A 21,052-nucleotide genomic window follows, 5' to 3' on the forward strand; every position below is an offset into this window, starting at 1 on the left:
AACTCTATTCCAGTTTTGTAATTACTGTTCAATAGAGAATGATGTCAAAACTTTATTCCAGTTTTACATTTTCTGTTCAAATACAGAACGATGACAACAGTTCTGTTCAACGTTTACATTTTTTGTTCAAATACAGAATGATATCAAAAACTCTATTCCAGTTTTGTAATTACTGTTCAATAGAGAATGATGTCAAAACTCTATTCCAATTTTATATTTTCTTTTCAAATACATAATGATGACAAAAGTCCTGTTCCAATTTTAAATTTACTGTTGAAATAAAGAAAGATGACAAAATTTCTGTTCGAATTTTATATTTACTGTTCAAATACAGAATGCTGACAAAAGCTCTGTTTTAGTTTTGTATTTGCACTTCAAGTACAGAATGATGATAAAATCTCTGATCCAGCTTTGTATTTATTGTTCAAATTCAGAACGATGACAAGAATTCTATTCCAATTTTATATTAACTGTTTAAATTCAGAATGATAACAATAGCTCTGTTCCAATTTTAAATTTTCTGTTCAAATACAGAACGGTGACAAACGCTCTGTTCCAGTTTTATATTTACTGTTTAAATACAGAACAATGACAAAAGCTCTTTTCCAGTTTCATATTTCCTGTTCAAATACAGAACGATGACAAATGTTCTGTTCCATTTTATTGTTACTGTTTAAATACAGAACGATGATAAGAGCTCTTTTTCAGTTTTTTATTTACTGTTTAAACACATAGTTATGAGAAAAGCTCTGTTTCAGTTTTATATTTACTTTTGAATACAAAACGATGATAAAAGCTCTTTTCCAGTTTTATATTTACTGTTCAAATATAGAACGATGACAAATGTTCTGTTCCATTTTATATATACTGTTTAAATACAGAAGGATGATAAGAGCTTTGTTTCAGTTTTTTATTTATTGTTTAAACACAGAATGATGACAAGATCTCTGTTCCAGTTTTTTATTTACTGTTTAAATACAAAACGATGATAAAAGCTCTGTTTAGTTTTATTCTTACTGTTCAAATACAAATCGATGAGAATAGCTCTTTTCCTGTTTTATATTTACTGTTCAAATACAGATCGAAGACAAACAATAATAATAAAGATCACAAAATCGTTGTAAAAAGAGAGAAACAAACAAATCAGTTGTGGCTTATCACATCGTCAAAACAACCATGTTATTAATTGGAATGATGCTAAACAGAAATTAAGCCTTTGAATAGAGAAACGTATGTGAATCGATACACATATTAAGGATGATATTACAGGTTCAGACGGAGGACTGCGGTTGCACTGTTTTGTGTTTCTTTTCTTCTCATTAATTGACCTCTGGAATCATGAAAGTAAATACATAGAAACAACATTAAAGTATTTTATCATGAAAATAGACTGATTATATAACATTTTTTTAAATAGCTCCAAATGCCTTTGTTATATCATTTTTGAATTTTGAAATGATACTGTTATATACTAGGTAAATATCTCTAAGGAAAGAAACTGTGGGATACAACATCAATTTTTTGTACTAAAAATAGGTTTTGTTTCATGCTTAGTAATATATTAAATAACAACGCATTAATGTTCACTCTTTGTGACGTTGTTAAGTGCCTTACATTGACAGATTCTGGTCATGAAGAAGCCTTCATATTTACTTCGACACACTTAGAAATGTTTAATAATTTCCTGTCTTTTGCAGTACTCAATGAGCTAGAACATATAAAAATGGGAAAATGATTTTATCGATACCTAATAGGTCGTTCTGGTATGTTCTTATCTCATGAATGTGTGGGCATTCTGAAACATTCCTTTTAATCTGAATGTTGCTTGGAGGACAAGACATCACTTCTGGTCATTTTTGAAAATCATGTTATCTAATGTTTAAAAAAATTATTATTTTATTTTGACAGCTACAAGAATGACAATATATCAGCCATTTTCGATTTCCATTAGAACATTTTCATTTGGAAAGTTAACGTCGTTTCAAATTTTACTCGAGTTAACAGGTTCTTGTAGTTTGAGCGCTCGACTCGCAACCAGTCACCGAATATGATCGTCTTCCCTGTCTTGGAGGTATTATGATGTCAGAAGCATTTCCTTTCTATGTTGATAAAGAGTGGTTTAAGGGTTAGTGATGGGTAGTATATACTAGTTGTTTTTCCTCTATTCTATCATTTCAAAATTAATGTAAATATGTAGCCCTTGAGTAGGCTTGTAAGAAATTCAACAAACAAACAGACCAAATTTTACTCTAAATAACCTTAATTATCATAATTTTAAGTATGCAGTGTTTTTTTCTACCTTATGTGTATGTTTCTGAGAGTTTCACTAAACTAACACATCAAAACAGTGTATTTATTTCCAGAAGGAACCAGAAGAGCAAGATTCATCCACACGTAATGTGAATATTTGGAACATCCTGCAACGGTAATGTTATGGAAGACATCTCTGTTGCTACAGGTATACTGACGTCGTTATTAAAATATAAAACAAATTCTTACACTTATAGCAAGTTAAAATATGAAATGATACTGCCCACTTTTGGTTTCAAAACGTTTGGATATGAATGTTATTCATAGTGTTTTGAGCGTTTTTAATATTTATTTTCCACAAATAAATTATTATTTTATAGTCGAAGAAAAAATTTTGACTCATTTGTTTAAAGCTCGTCATATCACCACTTTGAAATAAGTAAAATAATGTTTTTCTAGCCTTTTAACTCTTCCTAGTTGAAAAAATTCGATTTGTTCTGTTTTTATGTATTATACTTTATCTCGAACAAGTGTCCAATTTATTATGTTGCGCATACCTATTAAGATTTCATGTACTCGAAAATTTAAATTTAAATTTAGAATTTAATTAAATATTAATATTTATCAAGTTTATGATATTTACCAGCAAGACTGATACACAGTTTTCTTTCTTAACATCAATACATATTTTAATATACAAAAACTATTTAAGATAACGGTTATTACAAATAATTATCTATATACAAATATTTTACAAACTCACAAACAATATTCAGCCTTCTAACTAGTCTGGAACTGAATATTTTATCGACAGTCCAAGACCACGAGAAGCAAATTACTTTTATGTTGATACGCAGATACACTTCTGTCGACAGGATTGCTGGCTTGTATTATTCTTACTTACAATAATTGTTGGTTTTCTGCTGAAATTATGCGATTGTACCGCAGAAATACCAACGTCCAAAAGTTAATTCACAAAAGTTGAAAGGTTTCTAATGTTTGAATTATATAAACGTTCCTGGTCAAATTTTGTAGTTTTTCGATAAATAACTGTTAATCACAATTATAGTTTTCGAGGATTACAGTGCACTGAATGTAGCGACCAAACAATATTCTATTCCTGTCTCTCGGCGCGCCTGTTTATATACCTTAAGGCGATATACTCGAATGTTCAACAATTTTCGAAGATACACTATTGTTTTCTTAAAACATATATTTTTGATTATTATACTCCGGAATATTCTACAAATTTAAAGAACAGGTGTGACTTGCGCAATACGCATCCAACAATATACGTTACCTGCATCAAACTGAAACAAATACAGATACTAATATAAATATATAACAGTAAATCCGTTTTATAGTAATATCGTCTATTACTATGTTAATCCTGCGCTTAAACTTTTAATCTTACCAGTAATAGTTTTTATCGGTGACTAAAACAAAACAATTTTTTATACAAATAATATGTTAACTAATTGATTATTTTAAGGATTTTAAAAATCTGTCCCTTTAATATTTAAAAATCACTTTATTCACCTCAACATATTACTAATGTTTCTTCTATTTCTCTTTATGAAAATTCACAGCTGATATGAATTTGGTAAAATAAAACTGTTCGTCACTCTAAACTCTTTTAATTTGATAGCAGAGCCTTAAATTGCGTCTTAATTAACAAATAATTTAGGTTTGAAGAACAAATATACAAGCAAATTCCAAGAGATTGTCAGAACCAATAGCATTGGCGTTTGTTTATTTTAATTTTATACGTAGTGTTTAGAAGGCGGTGTACCCGTATGTTGCGAGTTTGAAACTTTTAAACCTAAACTTTGATACTGTTTTATTAACGATGAAGTTGATTTGTGAAACTATAATTTCTTGTTAGTTTTCGCTTTGCCAGTTATCTGTACGAATGTAATCATTAAATATTAACAGATATTCATAACTTAGGTAAGACTTAAAAGAATTCAGACAAGCAGCCTAACAACGAACAAAGCGTTATAAATATAATGGACAGTCAAATATAAGTTCATTATATTTATAATGTCAAAGATGTATCTAAGTAGGACCCATAACACAGTTGGAATACACTGTCTATTTGATCTTTACATGGAATTAGAATTATAACAACTGTGTGTGTATGTGTATACATACATATATTAGTAGCAAACACGAGTACAAGGGTTGCCATATAACACGACCATTGATAGTCTACAATTATTTGAAAAAAGGTTGTTGTACTTAATAAAATATTAAAACGTGAAAAGTTGTTGTTTTGAATTAAGGACGAAGTTTATCATTGGGCTATCCGTGCTCTGCCCACCACGGGTATCGAAACCCGGTTTTTAGCGTTGTAAGTCCGCAGACATACCGCTGAGCCACTAGGGGGCAGTACGAAAAGAAAGTTACCAAATAAATTAAGACAATCTACTTCAGATTGACCACTAGGAGTATTCAGTTACATCTTCCTTCTAAAATTGGCATGCTAGCCCTTAAAATGATCACATATTTGTAGGAAATAAAACTTTCGATATCTAGCTGAGTAACTACAGTAATTACTACTACAAAACTTAGCAGTGACATTTATTCTCCAAATTTTAATAAATGGTAATCAGCCTACTTCCTAATTGGTGAGCATATATATGCATATATATACTACTACAAAAAATATATGTGTGTATACAAAGTTATGTAGAGAGAGCTTTAAATCTAATGCTCGTTTCATTTATCAATACACCAATGTAATTTCCTAATGTCAAAACTCTTAATGATAAAACGTCTACATTAGTTTGTCTTTAAATACCGTTTTTCTTTATACAATATAAACATGCGATAAACATGCGATAGTAAAATTAAAAGTTGTAATGAAAAAAACAATGTTTCTACATAACCTAGGCTAATAGATCTGTAAATCAATTTTATTAACGCTTAATGCTTACAAGTTATCCATGCTAAGATTAATATCTCTATTGTAATCGCAATTCAAGATTTTATTTAACGGGATAGGTCACTGTTTTACAATAGTTTTTACTGAACTAGTAATAAACCCAAATTGAAGTGAATTCTTATACAGTTTAAAATTATTTACAAATATGATAATTCTGCAAATGTGAATGGCTTAGAGGTAATTTTTCGAAAGCTTTGGTAATTATAGCTCAATTTGTTCAACTAATTAGTTGGTAGTCAAAAACGTTTTAGTAGAATACAGCTTATTATTAAATTTTGTGAACATATATTTGTGCTACTTTTGTAAATAAAACCAAAATATTGTTTTATATGTTGCACGTATCACTTTCAAACTTATCTTGAGGTTATTTTGTTATATTTTTAGACTGTTTGTTTCTTTGTTTAAAATAGCCTACACGTAGGCTATCTGCGTTAACAATCCCTAATTTAGTAGCTTATGCCTAGAGGGAAAGCAGCTAGTCATCACCACCCATCGCCAACGCTTGGGCTACTCTTTTTACAACGAATAGGGCCTGGCCTGGCCAAGCGCGTAAGGCGTGCAACTCGTAATCCCAGGGTCGCGGGTTCGCGCCCGCGTCGCGCTAAACATGCTCGCCCTCCCAGCCGTGGGGGCGTATAATGTTACGGTCAATCCCACTATTCGTTGGTAAAAGAGTAGCCCAAGAGTTGGCGGTGAGTGGTGATGACTAGCTGTCTTCCCTCTAGTCTTGCACTGCAAAATTAGGGACGGCTAGCACAGATAGCCCTCGAGTAGCTTTGTGCGAAATTCCAAAACAAACAAACAAACAAACAATACAACGAATAGTGTGGTTGACCGTCACATTATAACGCCCCTACGGATGAAAGGGCGAGCATGTTTTGTATGATAGAGATTCGAACCCGCAACCCTCAGATTACGAGTCGAGCGCCGTAACCACGTGGCCATTCCGAGCCGTTTTTCAACCTGATAAAAGAACAAATCTAATGGACAATATTTTAAAACTGACTTGTATAATAAATATCTAACTCTATTCTATTTAACCTAAATAAAGTATTCTCACTCTAAAAAACAAATCTTGAGAATAATTTGTTATGTAACGTTGATGTAATTTTCTTTTACTTACGTAATTCTTTATTTTGCTATGAGGGATATTATTAGTCCTAGAATATTCCACTTCATATATCACGAACATTTTTTATGCTGCATTCTCGTCTTTAAAATTTGAAAACTCTTCTAACCAAGTCAAACTTTTTGTTGTAAAAAAAATAGTTTGTCTTCGTAATGCTATGGTAATTTAATAAACATATGCCACTGTTCAAAAACAAATATTATGGCTTATTTATGAACCGTGGTGTTTTTTAACACCCATATAGTAAATCTTTGTAGTTAAAATACCTTGTCTTTACTTATGTTGTTAACAAGTCTGAATTTATTAAATCTTTCTTGACCTTTTTGTGGCGCTTTTAAAGATATTTCATTATGCACTTAGTAGTGTGATACATACGTTAAGTAATTAATCACATCACTTCTTACTACATCTGTGAAAAAAAACAAACTGTGCGATCATTTTATTTAATATCTTTATTCTACAGGCACTGAAGTAAAATATTCAAGTTATTCACATCGAAGGTTTTAGATTTGTAAGATCCTTGGTAATACATCCACGATACTCCCAAAGGCCGCTTAAAATTATTCAAGATTTAAGTTCAGACATATAGAACAAAAATAAATCACCTATCGTTTTTGCATTGAAAAATTCATTATTATCTCTGTGATAAGTAACAGTTATTTTGCAGAACTTAATAACACTAAGTGATTTTTTATAGAAATTAAAATGAAAACAATTAACTCATACATTTGTTGATATTAAAACCTATATATAAATGTGTGTAGTTTCAAATTTAAACAGCTTTGTTACTTGTCAAGGTTAAACATATGCTAGAGTTTGCAGAAAAATATGCAATGTGAAGAATTCGGTTTTATTCTCCAATAATTGTCCGTTTTTCTCTGTTAAACAAAATAATCTTAAATCCAAAACGGACTCGCAACACTTACAAAAATTCTGTGTATAGAAAGAGTTAAATTACGACGCCATAACACTGCGTGAAGGAATGTTTCTCGTTATTTTTGACAAGAAATGCTATTGCATACATGTTTAGAACAGAATATTACTTGCTAAAATGTTTAAACAATATATTATTTGTTAAACATTTCGTAGAGATTTATCATTCTTTACAAGTTTTTCTATGATAGTACTTACAACGTTACTTTTGTTCCAGGAACTATGGATAATATATTAATAGATGTTTCAAAAATGTAAAATAATTAATTTCTGTCACATTGTTAAAGAACTGTCTACCGAAAATAATAAAAAATTAACATTCCCAATAAGTTCATTTCGTAGGTATGGAGCAGTTCTGTTTTTTAAATTCCTTAAAGTTATTTATTATATAATACTTTTTAATCTAAAGCAATTTCAATTGAAAATAACGTAATGTTTTAAGCATATAGACACATATCAGTTCAATAAAACCTGCCTAAGCCGAAAACTGCATTGGGCGGAAACCTGTACAAGCCGAAAATATCAAAATTTTGCGGGTTAAGGTGTTCGACTGGTAATCTGAGAGTCGCGGGTTTGAATCCCCGTCGCACCAAACATGCTCGCCCTCTTAGCCATGGGAGCGTTATATTGTGACGGTCAATCCCACTAATCGTCGCTAAAATAGTAGCCCAAAAGTTGACGGTGGGTGGTGATGACTATCTGCCTTCCCTCTAGTCTTATACAGCTAAATTAGGGATGGCTAGCGCAGATAGCCCTTGTGTAGCTTTGCGCGAAATTCAAAATAAACAAATAAAATGCCCTCCATATGGCAGAACCTGTGTAACGCGGACAGAAAACTATCTTTCACTTACCTCATCTGTCAACAAGTAGGATTAGAACATGAGTAAGCCAGAAGAAATGTTTTTGATTAAATAGAAATTTCTTATTTAATTAATAATTTATTTAAATATTAATAAATTCTTGTTTAATACGTATTTGTTAAATATATACTGTTTTTTTTGTCGCATTTGCTGATTGAAAACTAGGAAAACCATGGGTAATAAGTAAAAGTGAAAATCAGCGCTGTTTAAAAACTTTAAGGAAGGATCAACTTCCTGTGGAATGGAAAGCGAATAATAAAGCGTTGATGACAGTACTATATTCGAAGAATTTTTGAACAAATTAAACAAAAGAATGGAACAATAAAATATGAATATTCTAATTTTTTCTAGATAATGCAATTTCTCACATAAATGTTCAACTTTTAAATGTTCGTTTAATCTTTTTACCTCCATGTACGACATCAGTTCTACAGCCACTAGATAATGGAATTACACAGTGTATAAAATTGAAATACAGAAAACTGATGCTTCAGCATATTGTTGCAAACATGGACGACTTTAAGAAACATCTGAAATGAGCATGAAAATTGATGTGTTAGATGCAATTGCATTTTTAAGTCATTCAATCAAATGCGTAAAAGATGAATGCATAATAAAGTGATTTTGAAACTGTGGATTTATTCTTGATAATGATGGAGATTGTGGAGAAGTTGTTTATTGTGACAATTCTTGTGAAATCCAAACTCTGAGAAGATTGATGCAGATGATTCTGTGAACGAGGAAAGTTTTGTGAATGTTGACAAGGATGTTTTAACAGAAACTGATGAAATTGATTTAAAATCTATAATAGAATCACAAGATGGTAACAGTGTGAGAGATTCAGAAGATGAACAAAATGGAAAATATAGTGGGGAAATAGAAATTTCTACTTCTTCGGAAGTGTTAAGTTATATTAACATTATAAAATTGTATGGAAAAATGAAGGGGGAAAATTAACTTCATAAAGAGGCTGTAGAACTGGCATTCTCTTTTAACTTCATGAGAAGGTCCATTCAAAACAACAAATCAGTTGAAATTGAACAATTTCTTCAAATAAATTTGATTAAAATTTTGTGTACTTGTGTATATTTTGAATGTCTATTTTTGTTCTTATTCTAATACATATAGCATAAACAGTACAATAACTTTATTTACAAACGTCTTACTTCCCTTGAGTCAAGCAAGTACAGCGTTCCGCTTAAAAATTATATATAATTAAGGAAATGCATGTTCACTACGTCTAAGCCGGAAAGCCTGTTTAAACCGGAAATTTTACTCGGTCCTGTGTGATTCCGCCTTAGACAGGTTTTACTGTATATTGTAATTATCTCTTATATTTATTAGTAAATCGCAGTGTATATTTTACTACAAACGCATTTATTCAGTTACTTCAAGTATGTACATGAAATAATTCAAAGATGCTCACAATTGCACATATTTCCAAAAATCAAATACAACATTTGTGTCATAAGTGTTTCTACCTATATGTCACACTAAGTATCGTGAATTGAGAAACAGATAAACATGGAAAATCTTCTACCTGAAAATAAAAGCGCTTTCAAACTTTTTCATCTCAGGATGAAATTATCTATACAAAATTATGGTGATAGATAGGCAAGCCAGGCAACGTCTTCCAAGCATGTATGAACCTTTCAAAAATAGAGCCTATGAAATGTTAGGTTTATTCTAATGTATCGTGGCCAAAACGATCTGTATATTGTTAATTTAACTGAAGGGTTCGTTCACTATGTATTAGGATGTTTAACTCTAAAGTCCTAGTGTGGTTCCATAGACTGTCTCAATGTGAATCCGAAGTTCCGTGGTTCTCACTCAGTTACCGTACAAAAAAAATAATTTGTAACTTAGGATAATTGTGTAGATCAAGTCCCACTAAATGATCAGAGGAGTCCATAGGGTGTTGACTAGCTGGCTTACTTCTGGTCAATTACTTCAAAATTACGCGGCTAGAGAAATAGCCTTTGTGTAGCTTTACGTGAAATTCAACATAACTTTAAACAGGAGAAAACAAATTATGTTTCAGTAGTTTATAAGCAGACAGATTTTGATTTTTTTAATGTTATTATTTCTTTATTTTGGAGGGAAGAAAACAAAAGTAAAGCTCCAGTTATAATTAAGTTTAATATACTTAGAGCGAAACGTAACAAACATATTTGAACTTCAGGACTTATATAAGATAGATAAGCTAAAACGTTTAGTTTATTTGAAGCATGGTTACTTTTATTACACGTTTGAATGTCGATAACTGTTGGCATATTTAAGTCAGCAAATGTTAGAATCACATTCACTTCTTATTCAGAGAAAGAAGTTGTTAAGCTATAATAGAATACGATATCTGTTTTCCATACTTAATACTTGAATTTCAAAGTATTTACGAAACACTATAAGTCTATTTATTTTGCTTTCCTACTATGTTCATCTTATAATGAAATTTAATATCGTTTATTTGTTTGTTATATTTCGTGCAAACCTACTCGAGCAATATGCTGCTAAACACCACTACCTCTTGTTCACTCTTGGGCTACTCTTTGCCAACAAAATATGGCATTGACCGTCAAATTACAACGTATCCATGATTAGAAGGAAGCGTATGTTCAGTGAATGAATTCGAATGCACGGTTTGCCATTTAGTTGCGTAATTGATCGTTGTTGTGAAGAATGTTTTGTTTGGTTTAAATGTATTAATTGAGCTTCCTTTTATTCGGCGTTTATTTTGCAAAATACAACAAAGTATTCTGAACATTTCATCGTAGCAGCAACTGATGAAATTTCTTAATTATCATAAACCAAAAATATTAATTTAATGGTATGTGCTGTGTTACAATCAGATTTATTATCCACTTCTTTATGATGGGTAAGTTTACGGACTTACAATGTTAACAACAGGAGATCAATTCCCCCTGGGTGGACAGAGTAGATAGTCCAATGTGGATATGTTATAGAAAAACACACACACTTTATGATCAATATTATTAAAATAACAATGAGATCATGGAGATATATTTGGTTTCAATATGTAAATTTCATGGAATACATCGTACAACGTAACAACATAATGACATTTTTCATATTAGATAAATATTTGTCAATTGTAGCAGTTCTCAGCCAAATAAATATTGTTATAGTACGAACTACTTTTAGTGGCGGAACGTGATTATAAGAAGTTATATTATCATATATTTCCCACCATAAATATTTTTATTCTAACAAATTTCTTACATAAATAGAATAACTACTATTAGTATGTTTGTCTTTGTTTGTTTGTTTGTTTGTTTGTGAATTTCGCACAAAGATACTCGAGGGCTATCTGTGCTAGCCGTCCCTAATTTAGCAGTGTAAGACTAGAGGGAAAGCAGCTAGTCATCACCACCCACCGCAAACTCTTGGGCTACTCTTTTACCAACGAATAGTAGGATTGACCGTCACATTATAACGCCCCCACGGCTAAAAGGGCGAGCATGTTTGGCGCGACGGGGATGCGAACCCGCGACCCTCAGACCTTAACGCGCTTGGCCATGCCGGGTCCGTATGTTTGTCAGCCGGCCTAATGAGATTTGGTATTGAGCGAAACAAGTCGTTGATAAGAGATATGACGGGCATAGTAAAGTTAAAATATTATTACAGACTTTTCTTCTCGGAAAAATCCAAAGAGACCGAGTAAAGAATACAAGTTTTACAAGTATACTAAACCTAATGTCAGTCTTATGACAAATATACAGAAAACTATAAACACATACAAGTCCCTCACTGGTACAGCAGTAAGTCTACGGATTTAGAACTCTAAAATCAGAGGCTTGATTTCCCTCGGTGGGCTCAGCAGATAGCCTAATATGGTTTTGCTATAAGAAAAACATATACATACAGGAACACATATATTAGTTTTCAAAAACGTAGCTAATTAAGAGTTCATATACTTCGAATAACTACTTTTGTTTCAAACACGCCCAGTATTTTAAATAAATACATTTACACCAAAGTAAAACAACACTTGGAAACAGAACACAAATTCACACGGACACTGCAGGATATATTACTTTTTATTTCGATAATAGTTTAGCACTAAAAAACAAATAACAAAATAAGAAGATTAATACTTGTGCATATAAAACAAGAAATGTAAACAATACCCTAGTGCTGAAATATAATGATGTGACATATTATTTAAGTATTCCATAGATATGTGAACACAATAATACATTTAAATAACAGTAAAGTACCGAATTATACAATATAATTTAGTTATAACATATATTTAAAAAATATCAAACATTTGCAAATTGTGTTCAAATTAATACAGTTATGAAATAAAGTAGAGTCAAAAGGTCGCAAAAAACGTACTTACACAATTAAAAATTAAATGGCATCCCAGTACTAAATGGTGTTATAATAGAAATTATTTATTAAACTAAGGCAAAATAATAACGTAATGGAAGTTGTTGTATAAAACTAAATATAATTATCAGTAGTGCTGATATTGTTTATAGATATTACTTAAAAATTACATCTAAATGTACTTTAGTGTCAAAAAGTATATATAAAAATAAATTTTTTAGAGCTACAGAACAATGATAATATACTATTGAGAGAATTTATAATACAAAACGCATTCACAGAAATGCGCTTAAGCAATATACAACGTTTGAAAGAAACGTTAGTATTGAGAAAAATTACAAAACTATTTACCTAAATGTGCTTAAACAGTTAAACAATACCATAATGAAGATAATATTACAAAATATATTTCCCGAAATGCTTTCAAACAATATACAATTGTTTAATACCATCCTGGTGTTCAAAAATTTTACAAAAATATTTATCTAAATGGATTTAAACAATACAAAACGGTTAAACAAAGTCATAGTGTTAAGAGGAATACCAAAACGTATTTACCAAAATATGTTTAAACAATTAGCAACATTTAAACGACAACTCGTGTTGAGAGAAGTTAATAAAATTATTTATATAAATGTGTTTAAACAATATATAATAGATAAACAATAGTTTCGTGTTGAGAGAAGTTACAAATGTACAAACAATATACAAGTTCTTATTTAGAAAAATATGTAGGTAGAAACATCCCTGGTTCTTTTGATTGCTAGTGCAAATAGCCCTCGTGTGCACAAAATTCAAAACAAACTTTTGATTGCTTCTATACGATCATGACTTCTCTGCCATTGGATGTAACTTCCTAACCATCGTTTGCCATTTTCCCGATTTGAAACATAACTGGTTTCAAATAAACCTAAATTATGTTTACTCACGGAGTATGTATTTTGTGCTCAATGAACTTCAGATTGTTTGCACAGTGATTCAATAACAGTTTATCTCAGTTCAGCAATCCGTTGGTCTTTTCTCTAAATTTCTTTGAAAATTATAAGTACATTCATAAATCTGTATTCAAGATATATTCAAATGTAATTTTGTGGTACCATCGAATTGTTTTCGTAAAAGGTGTAAAGAAATTTGACAATTACTTAGAAACATCAATACCTTACTTTCCATAATTGTAGTGAACAATCATTTCTGGTTTCTTGATATCTTAATTGTTGCAAGTTTACTTACCATTACTATCTTGAAGTCATATTTTCTGGACAACCTCAACTTCTCTCGCTTGTCTTGCCACTTTGCAACAGCTATAACATCATTTTCTTCACGCCTGTTTCACCTTTGTTCAGGTTTGTTATATTAACATCCTTTAGGCTGCCAATACTGTTTTTGCGAAGTGTCCCTACAAGATTGGTTTGCTGTTCAAGTAGGGACTTGGCCAAAGAAATGGATAGATGGTAGCTGCCAGTATCAATGGTTCTTAATTTTCTCAAATATTTTTCTCCGAGATCTAATACAGTGAGTATTGTGCATAGTATCTGATGTCCAGAATTCTCTTCCCCAGGATACATATAACTGGTGTAAGTGTGACCACTGGGATCACATAACATGTATGTCTTCAAGCAGTATTTGTGGGCTTTACCTGGATTATACTGTCGGAACAATAGATGACTACGCCATAGTACCAAAGTTTCATCAACTATCAACATCTCACTAACTCCAGTGAAATGTTGTTGTTGTTTTTTTTTAGTATTCTAAGCAATTTACTAATTTTCCCCAATTTATCAGTTTTCGTAAACTGATTACCAGCAAAATGTGCGAAGCGTAGTTATAACTGAAATCGCTTTCGTGACATTATCCTTGGAACAAAGTCATACTTATAACATGGTTCATCTTTAAGGTGTTTTACAACTTCCGTGTACATGACATGAACATTGCTTAGAACTGTATTATTTGTACGACACTGATGTCTCTCCTATTTCTCATTCGTATCTGTTCATAATTGCCTGCTGAATATTCAGTTTTGTCTGTTCAGCCAGAAGATTATATATTTCGCCAGTCACCGTCAGATTCACGATATTAATTGTTTTTTATTGAACTCTGCTGCAAGTTTTTAATTTCAGATAGGCTTGGTGTGTCAGTAAATGAGAATACTTTAAGATGTGTTTCATTCACTGTATGCCATACCTTTGATGTTGCTTGACATATCTTCAGTTTCTCTATCAGAGGTCCTGCTTATGCTACCACTCAGTTCAACTTCTTCAAAACCTGAGTCACTAACTATCTTGAAGGTTCATATTCCTCTCAATCTAAACCAATGTTTATCATGTGAAGGTGTTTCTGGTCACTTCATTTTCTCTGGAGGATCCACAAAACTGTTTTGGTCTCACACTCAAAGGTTTGTTGGTCATTTTTACCCGTTTTCTAAGATTTTTTTTTAGATATACACTAATTTGTATCTTTAGTTTCAATATTTTGTGAGGCTAGCACTACAGTAAATCCCAAAGATGCAGTAAATATAAGATGGTATAATGCTTAGTATGGTACCACCATAGCAGGATCTATATAGGTTTACTTATGCCATATTTTTATTATCATTTAGTTGTTACAGTTTTAGAAGTTATGCTGCCTCGTATAGCAGGTATTAATATAAAAGAAGAATAGCTATTAGCACACAAGTGAGATTTAAGTTTTAGTTCGTATGGTCCTTAATTAAATAAAAACTGTTACCTATCCAAAGACCGTACGTAAGCGAGAGTAATGGAACTTCTGAAAATAAATTAGAGAAAGCTAAATGTGCCTACCATATGCATGGGAAGAACTACTGTCTTGCCAAAGTTGGTATCGAAGGACATTGTGCATACTTTGTCTTATTAGTAATCCCTGTACAAACAAGAACAATAAAATAAAAAGTTGTTTATGCGAGATAATGGTAAATTATTCCATCTAGAACATAAAATGTATCTTTAAAAATATTTATTTGAAGTAAGTAACACGAAAAATAAAAAAAATGCTTCTACAGAGTGATAAACACAAATTAAGTTCATTGGTCAAATCGTTGACATTTGATTATTTTACCCCTTCTGTCAGTTTATCGATTTCTTTGTATTCTATATTTTACACGATACTCTATGGTCTCAGACAAAAACATAGTAGACAACTAAGAAAGGTCACATGAACAATATTTAATTTTCTATATCGTATGTTGAAACATGAAACAAATTTACTATTTTATCACTAATTTACCTCACTTATTTAATAAATAAACATGAATTCATGACCAATGATTAAGAGTAAATAAACATAGTGTATATTAATATTTATTTTGTCAAGAATAAAGTTTAGTTTGTTTGTTGTTAAGCGTAAAGTTACACAATGGATCATTGTATTCTGCACATCGCGAGTATCTAAACATAATTTTTAGCGTTATAAACCCTAAATCTTGAGACATCAAAGGGCAGGAGTAAGGAAGGTACAAGGTTCGAAAAAAATGTATGCACAATATTTTACTATGACCAGTATATTTCGATGTTGAAATAGTAAAGTTTTAATCTTAACAATATTTAAGTAAACATTTGGTAAAAATTTTGAAAAATAAAAAAGCGAAGCAATTCAAGACTATAACTTAAAGATAAAGAAATACATACATATATGAATAATACGTGTTCTCTGTTATGTTCAAACCCAAAACGTGCTTTTGTTATTAGTTGTGTTAAATGAACGCTCGTTAACACATTTATTTCTAGAGGCGATTGTTCGTACTCATCAAATAATATATGTAGTCTTATCTTTTACGTATTATAAAAATTCCTCCCACTCATCTAATATCCTTTGTTTACATATATAGAAAGCATCTCAAGAGATACTCTTACAATGGAACAACTCAGAAATCACATACGACATCCATTCCTGCTAATGACACATAATGTGATCAAGGGTTAAGAATCAGTTGAGAAATCCTGGCACGTCATTTTTCAACTAGATGCCAAGCAGAGTAGCTCAGAGTCGATCAATAACTTCAGTGAAAAACTGACTTACGAGAATCGTTTAAACAAGCAGAAGGTACGCCACCTGGCGAGCAGTTCTCTCCTTGCTGGGCGGGACTAGGTCAAGAAGGAGGAAAAGAGGTAGGTTAGGGCGGGGAAAGGACGTGAAGTCTAACAGAAACAATCATAATCAAGCAGCCCGACAAGTGAGTTGACTTATAAATACTTTATTTTTTAATGGTAGATGTCGTATTGATTAGAGGAACGAATAGTGACGTGAGAAGTTTTAAAATAAATATTTAGAAGATAATAAAATTAGCTTGCTGGATTAAGAGAAATTATAAGATTTTACTTAAAAAGTATAGAATGTTTTATACTTAGTTTTTGTCCAACGTTAGCTAAGGTAATCAACTGGCAGTATATATATCATGGGCTCGAATCTCTTCATCAAACATGCTCGCCTTTTCATACGTGTGGGTGTTATAATATGATGATTAATCTCACAGTTTGTTGGTAAAAAGTAGACCAAGAAATGGCGGTGTGTACTAGCTGCCTTCCCTCTAGTCTGTCACTTAAAAATTAGGGTCAGTTAGCACAAATAGCTCTCGATAGCTTTGCACAAATTTAAACAAATCGAACAAATAAGCTTGCACTAAACAGGAACTAATTAAATCTTATTATAAAAGTACAATTTTCTCGAGAATCTGTTAATACGTGGTTAAGATGAATTCACTAGAATATGCTTACATATTTTTATTCTTACGTGCAACTTTTATAGAAGAAGGAGGTAAAGATGGCGTGTTTTGAATTTTGCGCAAAGCCACACGAGAGCTAGCTACGTTAGCCGTCCCTAATTTAGCAGTGAAAGACCAAAGAAAAGGGGGTGAGAAAAAAACTTACAATTTACAAATTTATTTTGATTTATGGAACATATATTTTTTATATTTCTTATACAATTCAAAATATATATTTTAATCAGAAGAGTGTTTACAAAATATTGCTTTTTATGACATTTCAACAACCATTAAAAACTTTTATGATACTATTTTAATTTTTATAAATTCTTTACGTCATATACTTGACACAGGTTATGAATTTTCATACTTTTAATACGCATTACGATTCTATTCCCCATTCCTTATCTCATATTTTTCATAAAGGTTTCGATTTCCCATATATTCCTACTTCTTTGTCTCATATTTTTGGTGCAGTTTACAATTTTACTTAAAGTCTCGGTTATTTGTCTTATCATAAATACTTTTTGACGCAAATTAAAATTTTACAGTCATGTGTATTTTTCTCATACTTTTGAAACATGGTACAATTTTACCTATTGTACTTTACTCGTTCGTCTCATACATTAGTAAAGATTAATTTTTTTTCTAATTCCCGCTTTTTTTGCACTTTAATTTATATATTTTTTTAGTTTTGTTTGTTTGTTTTGAATTAAGCACAAGGCTACACAATGGGCTATCTGTGCTCTGCCCACCACGGGTATTGAAACCTGGTTTTTAGTGTGTAAGTCCGCAGACATACCACTGTGCCACTAGGGGGCCTTTTGTCTCATACTATTGATACATATTAAAATTTTACCTATATTTCGTTGTTTTGGCGCCATTTACCACATGTCATAATTGTACTCATTTATTTTGCTTCTCGACTGTATGACTCATTCTTTCGATACATTCTGTGACCTTAGGTGATAAGAGAAACCCGCGAACTGTGTAAATAAAACACAGAAAAACTTCAACTGGGTAACTGAAAATTGGCTTACTGATATTATATTAAACAAAGTTCCATTTCTGATCAAGAAATGTTCAAACATAGAAACAAATAATGTATAGAATGCTTTAATTTACAAAGATATTTCCCAAAGCAGTCCTACACAAACGTTTATATTTCGCCCCTCTCCTAAACACCCACTTCCTAAACTTGTGTGTGTACTGTATATGTCATTCTCTCATGTTAATTGTGATCACTATGTTACTTAGTGGTAGTAATATTTTTACGGTTGTCTTTAAAATGTCTTTATTTTTAAATACGTTCAGATATAATGTGTATGCTCCTATAGTCATAGTTGGGCGCTCCCGACCGACTATACGTGCCTCCCAAGGGAGAGAAGCCTTATAGTTTATGAACTGCAGTCTTAGAGAGTAAAAAAAAATCCCTAAGTGTAAGTACAGGGAAGAAACTGGATATGTATGCATTCATTGTTGGTTACGATTGGTTAATTAATTATGTTTATTTTTACTTATCTCACAATATATGCAACATGTCTTGTTAAGAATCGTAGTGTATTCTCATTTACGTTACGGTTACACTTTTTTTAACACGTTCGTAAAAAGTTTGAGGATTCTTTACTGTTATGTTTTTCTTCATACTCCCTTGTGCAAATTAATTGAAACAAGACGGAAAATTACGATTTTTTCAACTTTTTGCGTTTTATTTCTGAGAATCCAAAAATTACTCACAAGTTAATACATGATACGACCGCCTTTATTTTTCAGCAGATCATTAATTCGCTTTGACATTGAGTCCAGGAGTTGACTGCAATCATAACTATTTTTTTTGATCGCGGTACCAAACTTTAATTATGGCCTCAATTAGCTTATCTTTCGTAGTACAGTCTTTTCCCCGAAATCTTTCTTTACAAATCGCCCAAAGATTTTCAATAGGATTTAAGTCCGGAGAGGTTCCAGGCCAGTCCAGCATTTTTATTCGCGTTGTAGTCATAAAATTCTTCACAAGTTTCGATGTGTTGCACAGAGCCAGATCTTGCTGAAAAATGCCAGGTCCATCTGGAAATCTCTTTTTCAATTCTGGAACGACTCTTATCTGCAAAACTTTGATGTACTCTGGTCCTCGCATCATACCTAATACGATATGTAAGCCTCCGATGCCATATTAGCTGAAAAAGCCCCAAAACATGTGAGATTCTTGAAGTTTCTCACCTGGAGATCTGCGAACATGCAGACTTCTTTGACCCTGTACGAAGAAATGAATCTCGTCACTGAATAACACCTTCCTCCATTGTTTTTGCGTCCAGTTCTTGTGTTTCAGACCCCATTGATACCGTTTTTTCTTCATTGAGTTAGTAATAAGTTGTTTTTTGACTGGTCTCCTTGCCCTTCTAACGCAATTTCGAATGACGTAATATTCCTCAAAATTTCGTCATATATCCCAAAAATAGATAGACCGTACTGCAAAACACAGCTAATGACACCGTCTGTGTGAAAAAAAAAATGACTATTAAAGGAAATCAGGGGTCCAGCGAGCCTACACCAGCCGCCATACTGAAAATATTGTGAAATGACCATTTGTTTTAATAAATTTGCACAAGAATATATGTAACTTGGCTGATGGCCGTTACATTAAACTGATATACTGATCAATTGGTGTAATCACTTCAATTATAAAGTTTAACTAATGAATCTTTGATCTTTGTTTTGAATAGGCTGATTTCATTCCTATGTTTTGTTAGTTACTGAGGTAATTCTATATTCAGATGAGATAGTTAAGCTTTACTATTTAGAATGCCCTCCGCCAGTACAGCGGTAAGTCTACGGATTTACAACGCTAAAATTAGGTGTTCGATTCCCCTTGGTAGGCTCAGCAGATAGCCCGATGTGGCTTTGCTAAAAGAAAACACACACATACACACACTATTTAGAACAGAGTTGATTCAGGAGAAAGTTGTTAAATGGGTGACTTAGTGTGTGGTAAACATTATATTTTTCTTTTCTGAAAGGAAACATGAATAGAGAGAGAGCTGAAACGATAAAAGAATAAAACAATCTTTCTCTTTAACAAAACTACATATTTCCACCAAAAGCAAGGCGGACACAATGGGTTTTAACAGGTAGCTTTTTTTAATAAGATCGTGAATAAATCGAGAATAAATGGAATACAATTTCCTCCTACTGATACCTTCAATTTCAGGGATATACTTTAGCTCGTGCTGGGGCTTAATATCATTTATTTATCTTGATAACAATATACATATATATATATATATATATATATTTCAGTTGCTAAACAATATAGGAAGTAATCAGAGAAAATGTTATCGTACACTAATTATTTACATAGATCCAATGTCGTTTAGGCCTTTCATCCATAGAAATGTGAAATGGGGCTTCGAGTTGCCCGACATGGTTAAGGCGTTCGACTCATAATCTCAGAGTCACAGCTTCGAATCCTGTCACACCAAACAGCCACGGGAACGTTATGATGTGGCAGTCAATTCCACTATTCGTTGGAAAAGGAGTAACCCAAGTGTTGTCGACGGGTGGTGATGACCAGCTGCCCTCCCTCTACTCTTACACTGCTAAATTAAGGATCGCTAGAGCAGATAGCCCTCGTGCAGCTTTCCGCAAAATTCTAAAAGCAAACAAAACAAACGCTCCGAGTTGATTTTTAAATAATATTCTCCAAAAAAAGAAAAGAAGAAAGATCACACTTATTTCAAACAAGAGCGGAGTTCATCAAAGCTCAATAAATTACATTTGATTTAAGCAAAAGAAATATTAGTGAAAGTTTTGCAAATTGGACCCTGAATTCATTTCTGGATAAGATGTTAAAAAATTGAATTTCAGATACTTCA

General features: G+C 31.9%; 1 protein-coding gene and 1 long non-coding RNA gene across 6 annotated transcripts in view; one reads left to right on the forward strand and one right to left on the reverse strand.

The window, feature by feature from the left end:
- LOC143225584 (four-jointed box protein 1-like) overlaps window positions 1–21,052 on the forward strand; it is a 141,832-nt gene that overhangs the window by 54,255 nt on the left and 66,525 nt on the right. For 3 of the 5 annotated variants that reach the window (XR_013013935.1, XR_013013937.1, XR_013013939.1), the window contains exon 2: window positions 16,311–16,590. The gene's annotated coding sequence lies outside the window, so the exon portion shown is untranslated. Of the gene's footprint in view, window positions 1–16,310; window positions 16,656–21,052 lie in introns of all 5 variants that reach the window. The other 2 variants (XR_013013936.1, XR_013013938.1) reach the window with 1 other exon arrangement.
- Window positions 1,001–16,474, reverse strand: LOC143225585 (uncharacterized). The gene is made up of 4 exons (XR_013013940.1): window positions 16,336–16,474; window positions 15,268–15,346; window positions 11,875–11,976; window positions 1,001–1,330 (listed from the first exon to the last, which is right to left on the reverse strand). It is a non-coding gene; the product is annotated as an uncharacterized LOC143225585 (long non-coding RNA).

This window comes from Tachypleus tridentatus, chromosome 9 (genome assembly GCF_004210375.1).
Source record: "Tachypleus tridentatus isolate NWPU-2018 chromosome 9, ASM421037v1, whole genome shotgun sequence".
NCBI lineage: Eukaryota > Metazoa > Arthropoda > Merostomata > Xiphosura > Limulidae > Tachypleus > Tachypleus tridentatus.